We start from the raw sequence: 15,699 nt of genomic DNA, 5'->3' as shown, positions 1-15,699 counted from the left end.
AGTCAGCTGCTACTGGTGTTGTTAGTTGTGACTGCTGATAACAGATGCCGTAGCAATCAATTCATGGAGTGAGTTGTATGTTTTGCGGTAGTCTGTCTCTGACAAGCAAGCACAGGTGACATAGGTGCGAACACAGGAAGCTTGCAGACCCTCGCTGCCTGCAGACACCGAGCAGCCACACTAGGAGGGCGGCCTAAGCCGTAGGCGAAATGTGCTCATTCGCTTTGGCGCGACGTCGAACTATAAATAATGCTGTCACTAGCGTGAGCGTCGTGGAAAGTCGGAAAAGTCGGCTGCGAGGGTGAGTGCCAAGTTTGGGGAGCGTTTCGTAGTATGCGCAGTGCAATGGAGACGCGGAAACTTATTGTGGCCCAGTGTTTTGCAGTTGGACGACAAGTTTGGTACACAGTAGTAAAGAGCGAGGCACTGAGTTGGCATGAATAATGGAGTGCACAATGGGGCTCGAGATGTGTTTGTTACCTCAGGTGCTGTATGATTGTCGTCAAGGAGTGAAAACGGAGCAATTTGTGACGGCTCTTTCAATTTAAGACGTTAAAAACAGACGGAATTTTCATTTGTAATACCAGAGCATCGAAACTACTTGGTACTTTTGTGTATATGAACGGGTCCGCGCCTTTGTACTCTGCTCCCTTCACCGCTACAAACCAACCAACCATCGTGTCCGTGCGCATCTGAGTCGCAAAGAATGGGGAATAGCGCAGCTTGCTCGTGCATGGGGCGTAGCTCAGTTGGTAGAGCGTTCGCTTGGCATGTGAAAGGTCCAGTGTTCAAGCCGCGGCGCCTACATTTTTTGTTGTCAGTGCATGGTAAGTGTTGGTCGCGGCGAACCTAAAGGCACGCAAGATGTTGCAAAGCCAGCGTCACAGACTGATATGATGTATACTGACGTAAGGAGAGCAAGATGTAAGTGTGGGGACCGGCTGTTATCGAGGTGTCATCGAGTGCAGATCTGTCTTAGGTATCGCGGCTTAACCTCATTGAAGTCTAGAGGGTGGACAACACGTTGGTCTTACTCAGAGCGGTGTCCGAATTCTATTTTCGACGTTATACGTGCCACTTTCATTGTGGCCAACTACGATTCGATACAGAATGCACGAAACCTGAAAGACACCCTAACGGATACATAGAGAGTAGTGTTTGTCTGCTGAATAATGGGAGTGCAAGGGTCTGTGTCGTCTATATGGCTGTATGTAGCACCATTAGTCTTCGGGGGGGCGGGCGTAGCTCAGATGGTAGAGCGCTTGCTTGGTATGCGAGAGGAACTGGGATCAATACACAGTGCTACCAGAATTTTTAACACACCTACATGCGCACCTTGCCATGCAAGTGGAATAATTCACAACCAGCAGATGTGTCTAGGAAGATACAAGCGAATGATTAGCATCCACAATTGACAAGCGTGCTGTTATTAGTGCGCAGGAAGCACCCTCCTCCCACGCCTACACTTAATTTAGAAACAGTACAAGTGTTCCTGTAAGATTCTCAAGCCTATGTCGGAAAGATCTGCCTTGCGCTGAGTTCACGTAAATTCCACTGCACATTCCTATTCTTTGCATGCAGTCAGCTGCTACTGGTGTTGTTAGTTGTGACTGCTGATAACAGATGCCGTAGCAATCAATTCATGGAGTGAGTTGTATGTTTTGCGGTAGTCTGTCTCTGACAAGCAAGCACAGGTGACATAGGTGCGAACACAGGAAGCTTGCAGACCCTCGCTGCCTGCAGACACCGAGCAGCCACACTAGGAGGGCGGCCTAAGCCGTAGGCGAAATGTGCTCATTCGCTTTGGCGCGACGTCGAACTATAAATAATGCTGTCACTAGCGTGAGCGTTGCGTGAGCGTCGTGGAAAGTCGGAAAAGTCGGCTGCGAGGGTGAGTGCCAAGTTTGGGGAGCGTTTCGTAGTATGCGCAGTGCAATGGAGACGCGGAAACTTATTGTGGCCCAGTGTTTTGCAGTTGGACGACAAGATTGGTACACAGTAGTAAAGAGCGAGGCACTGAGTTGGCATGAATAATGGAGTGCACAATGGGGCTAGAGATGTGTTTGTTACCTCAGGTGCTGTATGATTGTCGTCAAGGAGTGAAAACGGAGCAATTTGTGACGGCTCTTTCAATTTAAGACGTTAAAAACAGACGGAATTTTCATTTGTAATACCAGAGCATCGAAACTACTTGGTACTTTTGTGTATATGAACGGGTCCGCGCCTTTGTACTCTGCTCCCTTCACCGCTACAAACCAACCAACCATCGTGTCCGTGCGCATCTGAGTCGCAAAGAATGGGGAATAGGGCAGCTTGCTCGTGCATGGGGCGTAGCTCAGTTGGTAGAGCGTTCGCTTGGCATGTGAAAGGTCCAGTGTTCAAGCCGCGGCGCCTACATTTTTTGTTGTCAGTGCATGGTAAGTGTTGGTCGCGGCGAACCTAAAGGCACGCAAGATGTTGCAAAGCCAGCGTCACAGACTGATATGATGTATACTGACGTAAGGAGAGCAAGATGTAAGTGTGGGGACCGGCTGTTATCGAGGTGTCATCGAGTGCAGATCTGTCTTAGGTATCGCGGCTTAACCTCATTGAAGTCTAGATGGTGGACAACACGTTGGTCTTACTCAGAGCGGTGTCCGAATTCTATTTTCGACTTTATACGTGCCACTTTCATTGTGGCCAACTACGATTCGATACAGAATGCACGAAACCTGAAAGACACCCTAACGGATACATAGAGAGTAGTGTTTGTCTGCTGAATAATGGGAGTGCAAGGGTCTGTGCCGTCTATATGGCTGTATGTAGCACCATTAGTCTTCGGGGGGGCGGGCGTAGCTCAGATGGTAGAGCGCTTGCTTGGTATGCGAGAGGAACTGGGATCAATACACAGTGCTTCCAGAATTTTTAACACACCTACATGCGCACCTTGCCATGCAAGTGGAATAATTCACAACCAGCAGATGTGTCTAGGAAGATACAAGCGAATGATTAGCATCCACAATTGACAAGCGTGCTGTTATTAGTGTGCAGGAAGCACCCTCCTCCCACGCCTACACTTAATTTAGAAACAGTACAAGTGTTCCTGTAAGTTTCTCAAGCCTATGTCGGAAAGATCTGCCTTGCGCTGAGTTCACGTAAATTCCACTGCACATTCCTATTCTTTGCATGCAGTCAGCTGCTACTGGTGTTGTTAGTTGTGACTGCTGATAACAGATGCCGTAGCAATCAATTCATGGAGTGAGTTGTATGTTTTGCGGTAGTCTGTCTCTGACAAGCAAGCACAGGTGACATAGGTGCGAACACAGGAAGCTTGCAGACCCTCGCTGCCTGCAGACACCGAGCAGCCACACTAGGAGGGCGGCCTAAGCCGTAGGCGAAATGTGCTCATTCGCTTTGGCGCGACGTCGAACTATAAATAATGCTGTCACTAGCGTGAGCGCTGCGTGAGCGTCGTGGAAAGTCGGAAAAGTCGGCTGCGAGGGTGAGTGCCAAGTTTGGGGAGCGTTTCGTAGTATGCGCAGTGCAATGGAGACGCGGAAACTTAATGTGGCCCAGTGTTTTGCAGTTGGACGACAAGATTGGTACACAGTAGTAAAGAGCGAGGCACTGAGTTGGCATGAATAATGGAGTGCACAATGGGGCTCGAGATGTGTTTGTTACCTCAGGTGCTGTATGATTGTCGTCAAGGAGTGAAAACGGAGCAATTTGTGACGGCTCTTTCAATTTAAGACGTTAAAAACAGACGGAATTTTCATTTGTAATACCAGAGCATCGAAACTACTTGGTACTTTTGTGTATATGAACGGGTCCGCGCCCTTGTACTCTGCTCCCTTCACCGCTACAAACCAACCAACCATCGTGTCCGTGCGCATCTGAGTCGCAAAGAATGGGGAATAGCGCAGTATGCTAGTGCATGGGGCGTAGCTCAGTTGGTAGAGCGTTCGCTTGGCATGTGAAAGGTCCAGTGTTCAAGCCGCGGCGCCTACATTTTTTGTGGTCAGTGCATGGTAAGTGTTGGTCGCGGCGAACCTAAAGGCACGCAAGATGTTGCAAAGCCAGCGTCACAGACTGATATGATGTATACTGACGTAAGGAGAGCAAGATGTAAGTGTGTGGACCGGCTGTTATCGAGGTGTCATCGAGTGCAGATCTGTCTTAGGTATCGCGGCTTAACCTCATTGAAGTCTAGAGGGTGGACAACACGTTGGTCTTACTCAGAGCTGTGTCCGAATTCTATTTTCGACGTTATACGTGCCACTTTCATTGTGGCCAACTACGATTCGATACAGAATGCACGAAACCTGAAAGACACCCTAACGGATACATAGAGAGTAGTGTTTGTCTGCTGAATAATGGGAGTGCAAGGGTCTGTGTCGTCTATATGGCTGTATGTAGCACCATTAGTCTTCGGCGGGGCGGGCGTAGCTCAGATGGTAGAGCGCTCGCTTAGTATGCGAGAGGAACTGGGATCAATACCCAGTGCTACCAGAATTTTTAACACACCTACATGCGCACCTTGCCATGCAAGTGGAATAATTCACAACCAGCAGATGTGTCTAGGAAGATACAAGCGAATGATTAGCATCCACAATTGACAAGCGTGCTGTTATTAGTGCGCAGGAAGCACCCTCCTCCCACGCCTACACTTAATTTAGAAACAGTACAAGTGTTCCTGTAAGATTCTCAAGCCTATGTCGGAAAGATCTGCCTTGCGCTGAGTTCACGTAAATTCCACTGCACATTCCTATTCTTTGCATGCAGTCAGCTGCTACTGGTGTTGTTAGTTGTGACTGCTGATAACAGATGCCGTAGCAATCAATTCATGGAGTGAGTTGTATGTTTTGCGGTAGTCTGTCTCTGACAAGCAAGCACAGGTGACATAGGTGCGAACACAGGAAGCTTGCAGACCCTCGCTGCCTGCAGACACCGAGCAGCCACACTAGGAGGGCGGCCTAAGCCGTAGGCGAAATGTGCTCATTCGCTTTGGCGCGACGTCGAACTATAAATAATGCTGTCACTAGCGTGAGCGTCGTGGAAAGTCGGAAAAGTCGGCTGCGAGGGTGAGTGCCAAGTTTGGGGAGCGTTTCGTAGTATGCGCAGTGCAATGGAGACGCGGAAACTTATTGTGGCCCAGTGTTTTGCAGTTGGACGACAAGATTGGTACACAGTAGTAAAGAGCGAGGCACTGAGTTGGCATGAATAATGGAGTGCACAATGGGGCTAGAGATGTGTTTGTTACCTCAGGTGCTGTATGATTGTCGTCAAGGAGTGAAAACGGAGCAATTTGTGACGGCTCTTTCAATTTAAGACGTTAAAAACAGACGGAATTTTCATTTGTAATACCAGAGCATCGAAACTACTTGGTACTTTTGTGTATATGAACGGGTCCGCGCCTTTGTACTCTGCTCCCTTCACCGCTACAAACCAACCAACCATCGTGTCCGTGCGCATCTGAGTCGCAAAGAATGGGGAATAGGGCAGCTTGCTCGTGCATGGGGCGTAGCTCAGTTGGTAGAGCGTTCGCTTGGCATGTGAAAGGTCCAGTGTTCAAGCCGCGGCGCCTACATTTTTTGTTGTCAGTGCATGGTAAGTGTTGGTCGCGGCGAACCTAAAGGCACGCAAGATGTTGCAAAGCCAGCGTCACAGACTGATATGATGTATACTGACGTAAGGAGAGCAAGATGTAAGTGTGGGGACCGGCTGTTATCGAGGTGTCATCGAGTGCAGATCTGTCTTAGGTATCGCGGCTTAACCTCATTGAAGTCTAGATGGTGGACAACACGTTGGTCTTACTCAGAGCGGTGTCCGAATTCTATTTTCGACTTTATACGTGCCACTTTCATTGTGGCCAACTACGATTCGATACAGAATGCACGAAACCTGAAAGACACCCTAACGGATACATAGAGAGTAGTGTTTGTCTGCTGAATAATGGGAGTGCAAGGGTCTGTGCCGTCTATATGGCTGTATGTAGCACCATTAGTCTTCGGGGGGGCGGGCGTAGCTCAGATGGTAGAGCGCTTGCTTGGTATGCGAGAGGAACTGGGATCAATACACAGTGCTTCCAGAATTTTTAACACACCTACATGCGCACCTTGCCATGCAAGTGGAATAATTCACAACCAGCAGATGTGTCTAGGAAGATACAAGCGAATGATTAGCATCCACAATTGACAAGCGTGCTGTTATTAGTGTGCAGGAAGCACCCTCCTCCCACGCCTACACTTAATTTAGAAACAGTACAAGTGTTCCTGTAAGATTCTCAAGCCTATGTCGGAAAGATCTGCCTTGCGCTGAGTTCACGTAAATTCCACTGCACATTCCTATTCTTTGCATGCAGTCAGCTGCTACTGGTGTTGTTAGTTGTGACTGCTGATAACAGATGCCGTAGCAATCAATTCATGGAGTGAGTTGTATGTTTTGCGGTAGTCTGTCTCTGACAAGCAAGCACAGGTGACATAGGTGCGAACACAGGAAGCTTGCAGACCCTCGCTGCCTGCAGACACCGAGCAGCCACACTAGGAGGGCGGCCTAAGCCGTAGGCGAAATGTGCTCATTCGCTTTGGCGCGACGTCGAACTATAAATAATGCTGTCACTAGCGTGAGCGCTGCGTGAGCGTCGTGGAAAGTCGGAAAAGTCGGCTGCGAGGGTGAGTGCCAAGTTTGGGGAGCGTTTCGTAGTATGCGCAGTGCAATGGAGACGCGGAAACTTAATGTGGCCCAGTGTTTTGCAGTTGGACGACAAGATTGGTACACAGTAGTAAAGAGCGAGGCACTGAGTTGGCATGAATAATGGAGTGCACAATGGGGCTCGAGATGTGTTTGTTACCTCAGGTGCTGTATGATTGTCGTCAAGGAGTGAAAACGGAGCAATTTGTGACGGCTCTTTCAATTTAAGACGTTAAAAACAGACGGAATTTTCATTTGTAATACCAGAGCATCGAAACTACTTGGTACTTTTGTGTATATGAACGGGTCCGCGCCCTTGTACTCTGCTCCCTTCACCGCTACAAACCAACCAACCATCGTGTCCGTGCGCATCTGAGTCGCAAAGAATGGGGAATAGCGCAGTATGCTAGTGCATGGGGCGTAGCTCAGTTGGTAGAGCGTTCGCTTGGCATGTGAAAGGTCCAGTGTTCAAGCCGCGGCGCCTACATTTTTTGTGGTCAGTGCATGGTAAGTGTTGGTCGCGGCGAACCTAAAGGCACGCAAGATGTTGCAAAGCCAGCGTCACAGACTGATATGATGTATACTGACGTAAGGAGAGCAAGATGTAAGTGTGTGGACCGGCTGTTATCGAGGTGTCATCGAGTGCAGATCTGTCTTAGGTATCGCGGCTTAACCTCATTGAAGTCTAGAGGGTGGACAACACGTTGGTCTTACTCAGAGCTGTGTCCGAATTCTATTTTCGACGTTATACGTGCCACTTTCATTGTGGCCAACTACGATTCGATACAGAATGCACGAAACCTGAAAGACACCCTAACGGATACATAGAGAGTAGTGTTTGTCTGCTGAATAATGGGAGTGCAAGGGTCTGTGTCGTCTATATGGCTGTATGTAGCACCATTAGTCTTCGGCGGGGCGGGCGTAGCTCAGATGGTAGAGCGCTCGCTTAGTATGCGAGAGGAACTGGGATCAATACCCAGTGCTACCAGAATTTTTAACACACCTACATGCGCACCTTGCCATGCAAGTGGAATAATTCACAACCAGCAGATGTGTCTAGGAAGATACAAGCGAATGATTAGCATCCACAATTGACAAGCGTGCTGTTATTAGTGCGCAGGAAGCACCCTCCTCCCACGCCTACACTTAATTTAGAAACAGTACAAGTGTTCCTGTAAGATTCTCAAGCCTATGTCGGAAAGATCTGCCTTGCGCTGAGTTCACGTAAATTCCACTGCACATTCCTATTCTTTGCATGCAGTCAGCTGCTACTGGTGTTGTTAGTTGTGACTGCTGATAACAGATGCCGTAGCAATCAATTCATGGAGTGAGTTGTATGTTTTGCGGTAGTCTGTCTCTGACAAGCAAGCACAGGTGACATAGGTGCGAACACAGGAAGCTTGCAGACCCTCGCTGCCTGCAGACACCGAGCAGCCACACTAGGAGGGCGGCCTAAGCCGTAGGCGAAATGTGCTCATTCGCTTTGGCGCGACGTCGAACTATAAATAATGCTGTCACTAGCGTGAGCGTTGCGTGAGCGTCGTGGAAAGTCGGAAAAGTCGGCTGCGAGGGTGAGTGCCAAGTTTGGGGAGCGTTTCGTAGTATGCGCAGTGCAATGGAGACGCGGAAACTTATTGTGGCCCAGTGTTTTGCAGTTGGACGACAAGATTGGTACACAGTAGTAAAGAGCGAGGCACTGAGTTGGCATGAATAATGGAGTGCACAATGGGGCTAGAGATGTGTTTGTTACCTCAGGTGCTGTATGATTGTCGTCAAGGAGTGAAAACGGAGCAATTTGTGACGGCTCTTTCAATTTAAGACGTTAAAAACAGACGGAATTTTCATTTGTAATACCAGAGCATCGAAACTACTTGGTACTTTTGTGTATATGAACGGGTCCGCGCCTTTGTACTCTGCTCCCTTCACCGCTACAAACCAACCAACCATCGTGTCCGTGCGCATCTGAGTCGCAAAAAATGGGGAATAGCGCAGCTTGCTCGTGCATGGGGCGTAGCTCAGTTGGTAGAGCGTTCGCTTGGCATGTGAAAGGTCCAGTGTTCAAGCCGCGGCGCCTACATTTTTTGTTGTCAGTGCATGGTAAGTGTTGGTCGCGGCGAACCTAAAGGCACGCAAGATGTTGCAAAGCCAGCGTCACAGACTGATATGATGTATACTGACGTAAGGAGAGCAAGATGTAAGTGTGGGGACCGGCTGTTATCGAGGTGTCATCGAGTGCAGATCTGTCTTAGGTATCGCGGCTTAACCTCATTGAAGTCTAGAGGGTGGACAACACGTTGGTCTTACTCAGAGCGGTGTCCGAATTCTATTTTCGACGTTATACGTGCCACTTTCATTGTGGCCAACTACGATTCGATACAGAATGCACGAAACCTGAAAGACACCCTAACGGATACATAGAGAGTAGTGTTTGTCTGCTGAATAATGGGAGTGCAAGGGTCTGTGTCGTCTATATGGCTGTATGTAGCACCATTAGTCTTCGGGGGGGCGGGCGTAGCTCAGATGGTAGAGCGCTCGCTTAGTATGCGAGAGGAACTGGGATCAATACACAGTGCTACCAGAATTTTTAACACACCTACATGCGCACCTTGCCATGCAAGTGGAATAATTCACAACCAGCAGATGTGTCTAGGAAGATACAAGCGAATGATTAGCATCCACAATTGACAAGCGTGCTGTTATTAGTGCGCAGGAAGCACCCTCCTCCCACGCCTACACTTAATTTAGAAACAGTACAAGTGTTCCTGTAAGATTCTCAAGCCTATGTCGGAAAGATCTGCCTTGCGCTGAGTTCACGTAAATTCCACTGCACATTCCTATTCTTTGCATGCAGTCAGCTGCTACTGGTGTTGTTAGTTGTGACTGCTGATAACAGATGCCGTAGCAATCAATTCATGGAGTGAGTTGTATGTTTTGCGGTAGTCTGTCTCTGACAAGCAAGCACAGGTGACATAGGTGCGAACACAGGAAGCTTGCAGACCCTCGCTGCCTGCAGACACCGAGCAGCCACACTAGGAGGGCGGCCTAAGCCGTAGGCGAAATGTGCTCATTCGCTTTGGCGCGACGTCGAACTATAAATAATGCTGTCACTAGCGTGAGCGTTGCGTGAGCGTCGTGGAAAGTCGGAAAAGTCGGCTGCGAGGGTGAGTGCCAAGTTTGGGGAGCGTTTCGTAGTATGCGCAGTGCAATGGAGACGCGGAAACTTATTGTGGCCCAGTGTTTTGCAGTTGGACGACAAGATTGGTACACAGTAGTAAAGAGCGAGGCACTGAGTTGGCATGAATAATGGAGTGCACAATGGGGCTCGAGATGTGTTTGTTACCTCAGGTGCTGTATGATTGTCGTCAAGGAGTGAAAACGGAGCAATTTGTGACGGCTCTTTCAATTTAAGACGTTAAAAACAGACGGAATTTTCATTTGTAATACCAGAGCATCGAAACTACTTGGTACTTTTGTGTATATGAACGGGTCCGCGCCTTTGTACTCTGCTCCCTTCACCGCTACAAACCAACCAACCATCGTGTCTGTGCGCATCTGAGTCGCAAAGAATGGGGAATAGCGCAGTTTGCTAGTGCATGGGGCGTAGCTCAGTTGGTAGAGCGTTCGCTTGGCATGTGAAAGGTCCAGTGTTCAAGCCGCGGCGCCTACATTTTTTGTGGTCAGTGCATGGTAAGTGTTGGTCGCGGCGAACCTAAAGGCACGCAAGATGTTGCAAAGCCAGCGTCACAGACTGATATGATGTATACTGACGTAAGGAGAGCAAGATGTAAGTGTGGGGACCGGCTGTTATCGAGGTGTCATCGAGTGCAGATCTGTCTTAGGTATCGCGGCTTAACCTCATTGAAGTCTAGAGGGTGGACAACACGTTGGTCTTACTCAGAGCGGTGTCCGAATTCTATTTTCGACGTTATACGTGCCACTTTCATTGTGGCCAACTACGATTCGATACAGAATGCACGAAACCTGAAAGACACCCTAACGGATACATAGAGAGTAGTGTTTGTCTGCTGAATAATGGGAGTGCAAGGGTCTGTGTCGTCTATATGGCTGTATGTAGCACCATTAGTCTTCGGGGGGGCGGGCGTAGCTCAGATGGTAGAGCGCTCGCTTAGTATGCGAGAGGAGCTGGGATCAATACCCAGTGCTACCAGAATTTTTAACACACCTACATGCGCACCTTGCCATGCAAGTGGAATAATTCACAACCAGCAGATGTGTCTAGGAAGATACAAGCGAATGATTAGCATCCACAATTGACAAGCGTGCTGTTATTAGTGCGCAGGAAGCACCCTCCTCCCACGCCTACACTTAATTTAGAAACAGTACAAGTGTTCCTGTAAGATTCTCAAGCCTATGTCGGAAAGATCTGCCTTGCGCTGAGTTCACGTAAATTCCACTGCACATTCCTATTCTTTGCATGCAGTCAGCTGCTACTGGTGTTGTTAGTTGTGACTGCTGATAACAGATGCCGTAGCAATCAATTCATGGAGTGAGTTGTATGTTTTGCGGTAGTCTGTCTCTGACAAGCAAGCACAGGTGACATAGGTGCGAACACAGGAAGCTTGCAGACCCTCGCTGCCTGCAGACACCGAGCAGCCACACTAGGAGGGCGGCCTAAGCCGTAGGCGAAATGTGCTCATTCGCTTTGGCGCGACGTCGAACTATAAATAACGCTGTCACTAGCGTGAGCGTTGCGTGAGCGTCGTGGAAAGTCGGAAAAGTCGGCTGCGAGGGTGAGTGCCAAGTTTGGGGAGCATTTCGTAGTATGCGCAGTGCAATGGAGACGCGGAAACTTATTGTGGCCCAGTGTTTTGCAGTTGGACGACAAGATTGGTACACAGTAGTAAAGAGCGAGGCACTGAGTTGGCATGAATAATGGAGTGCACAATGGGGCTCGAGATGTGTTTGTTACCTCAGGTGCTGTATGATTGTCGTCAAGGAGTGAAAACGGAGCAATTTGTGACGGCTCTTTCAATTTAAGACGTTAAAAACAGACGGAATTTTCATTTGTAATACCAGAGCATCGAAACTACTTGGTACTTTTGTGTATATGAACGGGTCCGCGCCTTTGTACTCTGCTCCCTTCACCGCTACAAACCAACCAACCATCGTGTCCGTGCGCATCTGAGTCGCAAAAAATGGGGAATAGCGCAGCTTGCTCGTGCATGGGGCGTAGCTCAGTTGGTAGAGCGTTCGCTTGGCATGTGAAAGGTCCAGTGTTCAAGCCGCGGCGCCTACATTTTTTGTTGTCAGTGCATGGTAAGTGTTGGTCGCGGCGAACCTAAAGGCACGCAAGATGTTGCAAAGCCAGCGTCACAGACTGATATGATGTATACTGACGTAAGGAGAGCAAGATGTAAGTGTGGGGACCGGCTGTTATCGAGGTGTCATCGAGTGCAGATCTGTCTTAGGTATCGCGGCTTAACCTCATTGAAGTCTAGAGGGTGGACAACACGTTGGTCTTACTCAGAGCGGTGTCCGAATTCTATTTTCGACGTTATACGTGCCACTTTCATTGTGGCCAACTACGATTCGATACAGAATGCACGAAACCTGAAAGACACCCTAACGGATACATAGAGAGTAGTGTTTGTCTGCTGAATAATGGGAGTGCAAGGGTCTGTGTCGTCTATATGGCTGTATGTAGCACCATTAGTCTTCGGGGGGGCGGGCGTAGCTCAGATGGTAGAGCGCTCGCTTAGTATGCGAGAGGAACTGGGATCAATACACAGTGCTACCAGAATTTTTAACACACCTACATGCGCACCTTGCCATGCAAGTGGAATAATTCACAACCAGCAGATGTGTCTAGGAAGATACAAGCGAATGATTAGCATCCACAATTGACAAGCGTGCTGTTATTAGTGCGCAGGAAGCACCCTCCTCCCACGCCTACACTTAATTTAGAAACAGTACAAGTGTTCCTGTAAGATTCTCAAGCCTATGTCGGAAAGATCTGCCTTGCGCTGAGTTCACGTAAATTCCACTGCACATTCCTATTCTTTGCATGCAGTCAGCTGCTACTGGTGTTGTTAGTTGTGACTGCTGATAACAGATGCCGTAGCAATCAATTCATGGAGTGAGTTGTATGTTTTGCGGTAGTCTGTCTCTGACAAGCAAGCACAGGTGACATAGGTGCGAACACAGGAAGCTTGCAGACCCTCGCTGCCTGCAGACACCGAGCAGCCACACTAGGAGGGCGGCCTAAGCCGTAGGCGAAATGTGCTCATTCGCTTTGGCGCGACGTCGAACTATAAATAATGCTGTCACTAGCGTGAGCGTTGCGTGAGCGTCGTGGAAAGTCGGAAAAGTCGGCTGCGAGGGTGAGTGCCAAGTTTGGGGAGCGTTTCGTAGTATGCGCAGTGCAATGGAGACGCGGAAACTTATTGTGGCCCAGTGTTTTGCAGTTGGACGACAAGATTGGTACACAGTAGTAAAGAGCGAGGCACTGAGTTGGCATGAATAATGGAGTGCACAATGGGGCTCGAGATGTGTTTGTTACCTCAGGTGCTGTATGATTGTCGTCAAGGAGTGAAAACGGAGCAATTTGTGACGGCTCTTTCAATTTAAGACGTTAAAAACAGACGGAATTTTCATTTGTAATACCAGAGCATCGAAACTACTTGGTACTTTTGTGTATATGAACGGGTCCGCGCCTTTGTACTCTGCTCCCTTCACCGCTACAAACCAACCAACCATCGTGTCCGTGCGCATCTGAGTCGCAAAGAATGGGGAATAGCGCAGTTTGCTAGTGCATGGGGCGTAGCTCAGTTGGTAGAGCGTTCGCTTGGCATGTGAAAGGTCCAGTGTTCAAGCCGCGGCGCCTACATTTTTTGTGGTCAGTGCATGGTAAGTGTTGGTCGCGGCGAACCTAAAGGCACGCAAGATGTTGCAAAGCCAGCGTCACAGACTGATATGATGTATACTGACGTAAGGAGAGCAAGATGTAAGTGTGGGGACCGGCTGTTATCGAGGTGTCATCGAGTGCAGATCTGTCTTAGGTATCGCGGCTTAACCTCATTGAAGTCTAGAGGGTGGACAACACGTTGGTCTTACTCAGAGCGGTGTCCGAATTCTATTTTCGACGTTATACGTGCCACTTTCATTGTGGCCAACTACGATTCGATACAGAATGCACGAAACCTGAAAGACACCCTAACGGATACATAGAGAGTAGTGTTTGTCTGCTGAATAATGGGAGTGCAAGGGTCTGTGTCGTCTATATGGCTGTATGTAGCACCATTAGTCTTCGGGGGGGCGGGCGTAGCTCAGATGGTAGAGCGCTCGCTTAGTATGCGAGAGGAACTGGGATCAATACCCAGTGCTACCAGAATTTTTAACACACCTACATGCGCACCTTGCCATGCAAGTGGAATAATTCACAACCAGCAGATGTGTCTAGGAAGATACAAGCGAATGATTAGCATCCACAATTGACAAGCGTGCTGTTATTAGTGCGCAGGAAGCACCCTCCTCCCACGCCTACACTTAATTTAGAAACAGTACAAGTGTTCCTGTAAGATTCTCAAGCCTATGTCGGAAAGATCTGCCTTGCGCTGAGTTCACGTAAATTCCACTGCACATTCCTATTCTTTGCATGCAGTCAGCTGCTACTGGTGTTGTTAGTTGTGACTGCTGATAACAGATGCCGTAGCAATCAATTCATGGAGTGAGTTGTATGTTTTGCGGTAGTCTGTCTCTGACAAGCAAGCACAGGTGACATAGGTGCGAACACAGGAAGCTTGCAGACCCTCGCTGCCTGCAGACACCGAGCAGCCACACTAGGAGGGCGGCCTAAGCCGTAGGCGAAATGTGCTCATTCGCTTTGGCGCGACGTCAAACTATAAATAATGCTGTCACTAGCGTGAGCGTTGCGTGAGCGTCGTGGAAAGTCGGCTGCGAGGGTGAGTGCCAAGTTTGGGGAGCGTTTCGTAGTATGCGCAGTGCAATGGAGACGCGGAAACTTATTGTGGCCCAGTGTTTTGCAGTTGGACGACAAGATTGGTACACAGTAGTAAAGAGCGAGGCACTGAGTTGGCATGAATAATGGAGTACACAATGGGGCTCGAGATGTGTTTGTTACCTCAGGTGCTGTATGATTGTCGTCAAGGAGTGAAAACGGAGCAATTTGTGACGGCTCTTTCAATTTAAGACGTTAAAAGCAGACGGAATTTTCATTTGTAATACCAGAGCATCGAAACTACTTGGTACTTTTGTGTATATGAACGGGTCCGCGCCTTTGTACTCTGCTCCCTTCACCACTACAAACCAACCAACCATCGTGTCCGTGCGCATCTGAGTCGCAAAGAATGGGGAATAGCGCAGTCTGCTAGTGCATGGGGCGTAGCTCAGTTGGTAGAGCGTTCGCTTGGCATGTGAAAGGTCCAGTGTTCAAGCCGCGGCGCCTACACTTTTTGTGGTCAGTGCATGGTAAGTGTTGGTCGCGGCGAACCTAAAGGCACGCAAGATGTTGCAAAGCCAGCGTCACAGACTGATATGATGTATACTGACGTAAGGAGAGCAAGATGTAAGTGTGGGGACCGGCTGTTATCGAGGTGTCATCGAGTGCAGATCTGTCTTAGGTATCGCGGCTTAACCTCATTGAAGTCTAGAGGGTGGACAACACGTTGGTCTTACTCAGAGCGGTGTCCGAATTCTATTTTCGACGTTATACGTGCCACTTTCATTGTGGCCAACTACGATTCGATACAGAATGCACGAAACCTGAAAGACACCCTAACGGATACATAGAGAGTAGTGTTTGTCTGCTGAATAATGGGAGTGCAAGGGTCTGTGTCGTCTATATGGCTGTATGTAGCACCATTAGTCTTCGGGGGGGGGGGGGGGGGGCGTAGCTCAGATGGTAGAGCGCTCGCTTAGTATGCGAGAGGAACTGGGATCAATACACAGTGCTACCAGAATTTTTAACACACCTACATGCGCACCTTGCCATGCAAGTGGAATAATTCACAACCAGCAGATGTGTCTAGGAAGATACAAGCGAATGATTAG

The sequence above is a fragment of the Schistocerca gregaria genome, unplaced genomic scaffold (genome assembly GCF_023897955.1).
Source record: "Schistocerca gregaria isolate iqSchGreg1 unplaced genomic scaffold, iqSchGreg1.2 ptg000174l, whole genome shotgun sequence".
NCBI classification, from domain to species: domain Eukaryota; kingdom Metazoa; phylum Arthropoda; class Insecta; order Orthoptera; family Acrididae; genus Schistocerca; species Schistocerca gregaria.
The sequence above is the reverse complement of the archived record's forward strand: the minus strand, read 5'-3'. Positions refer to the sequence as shown.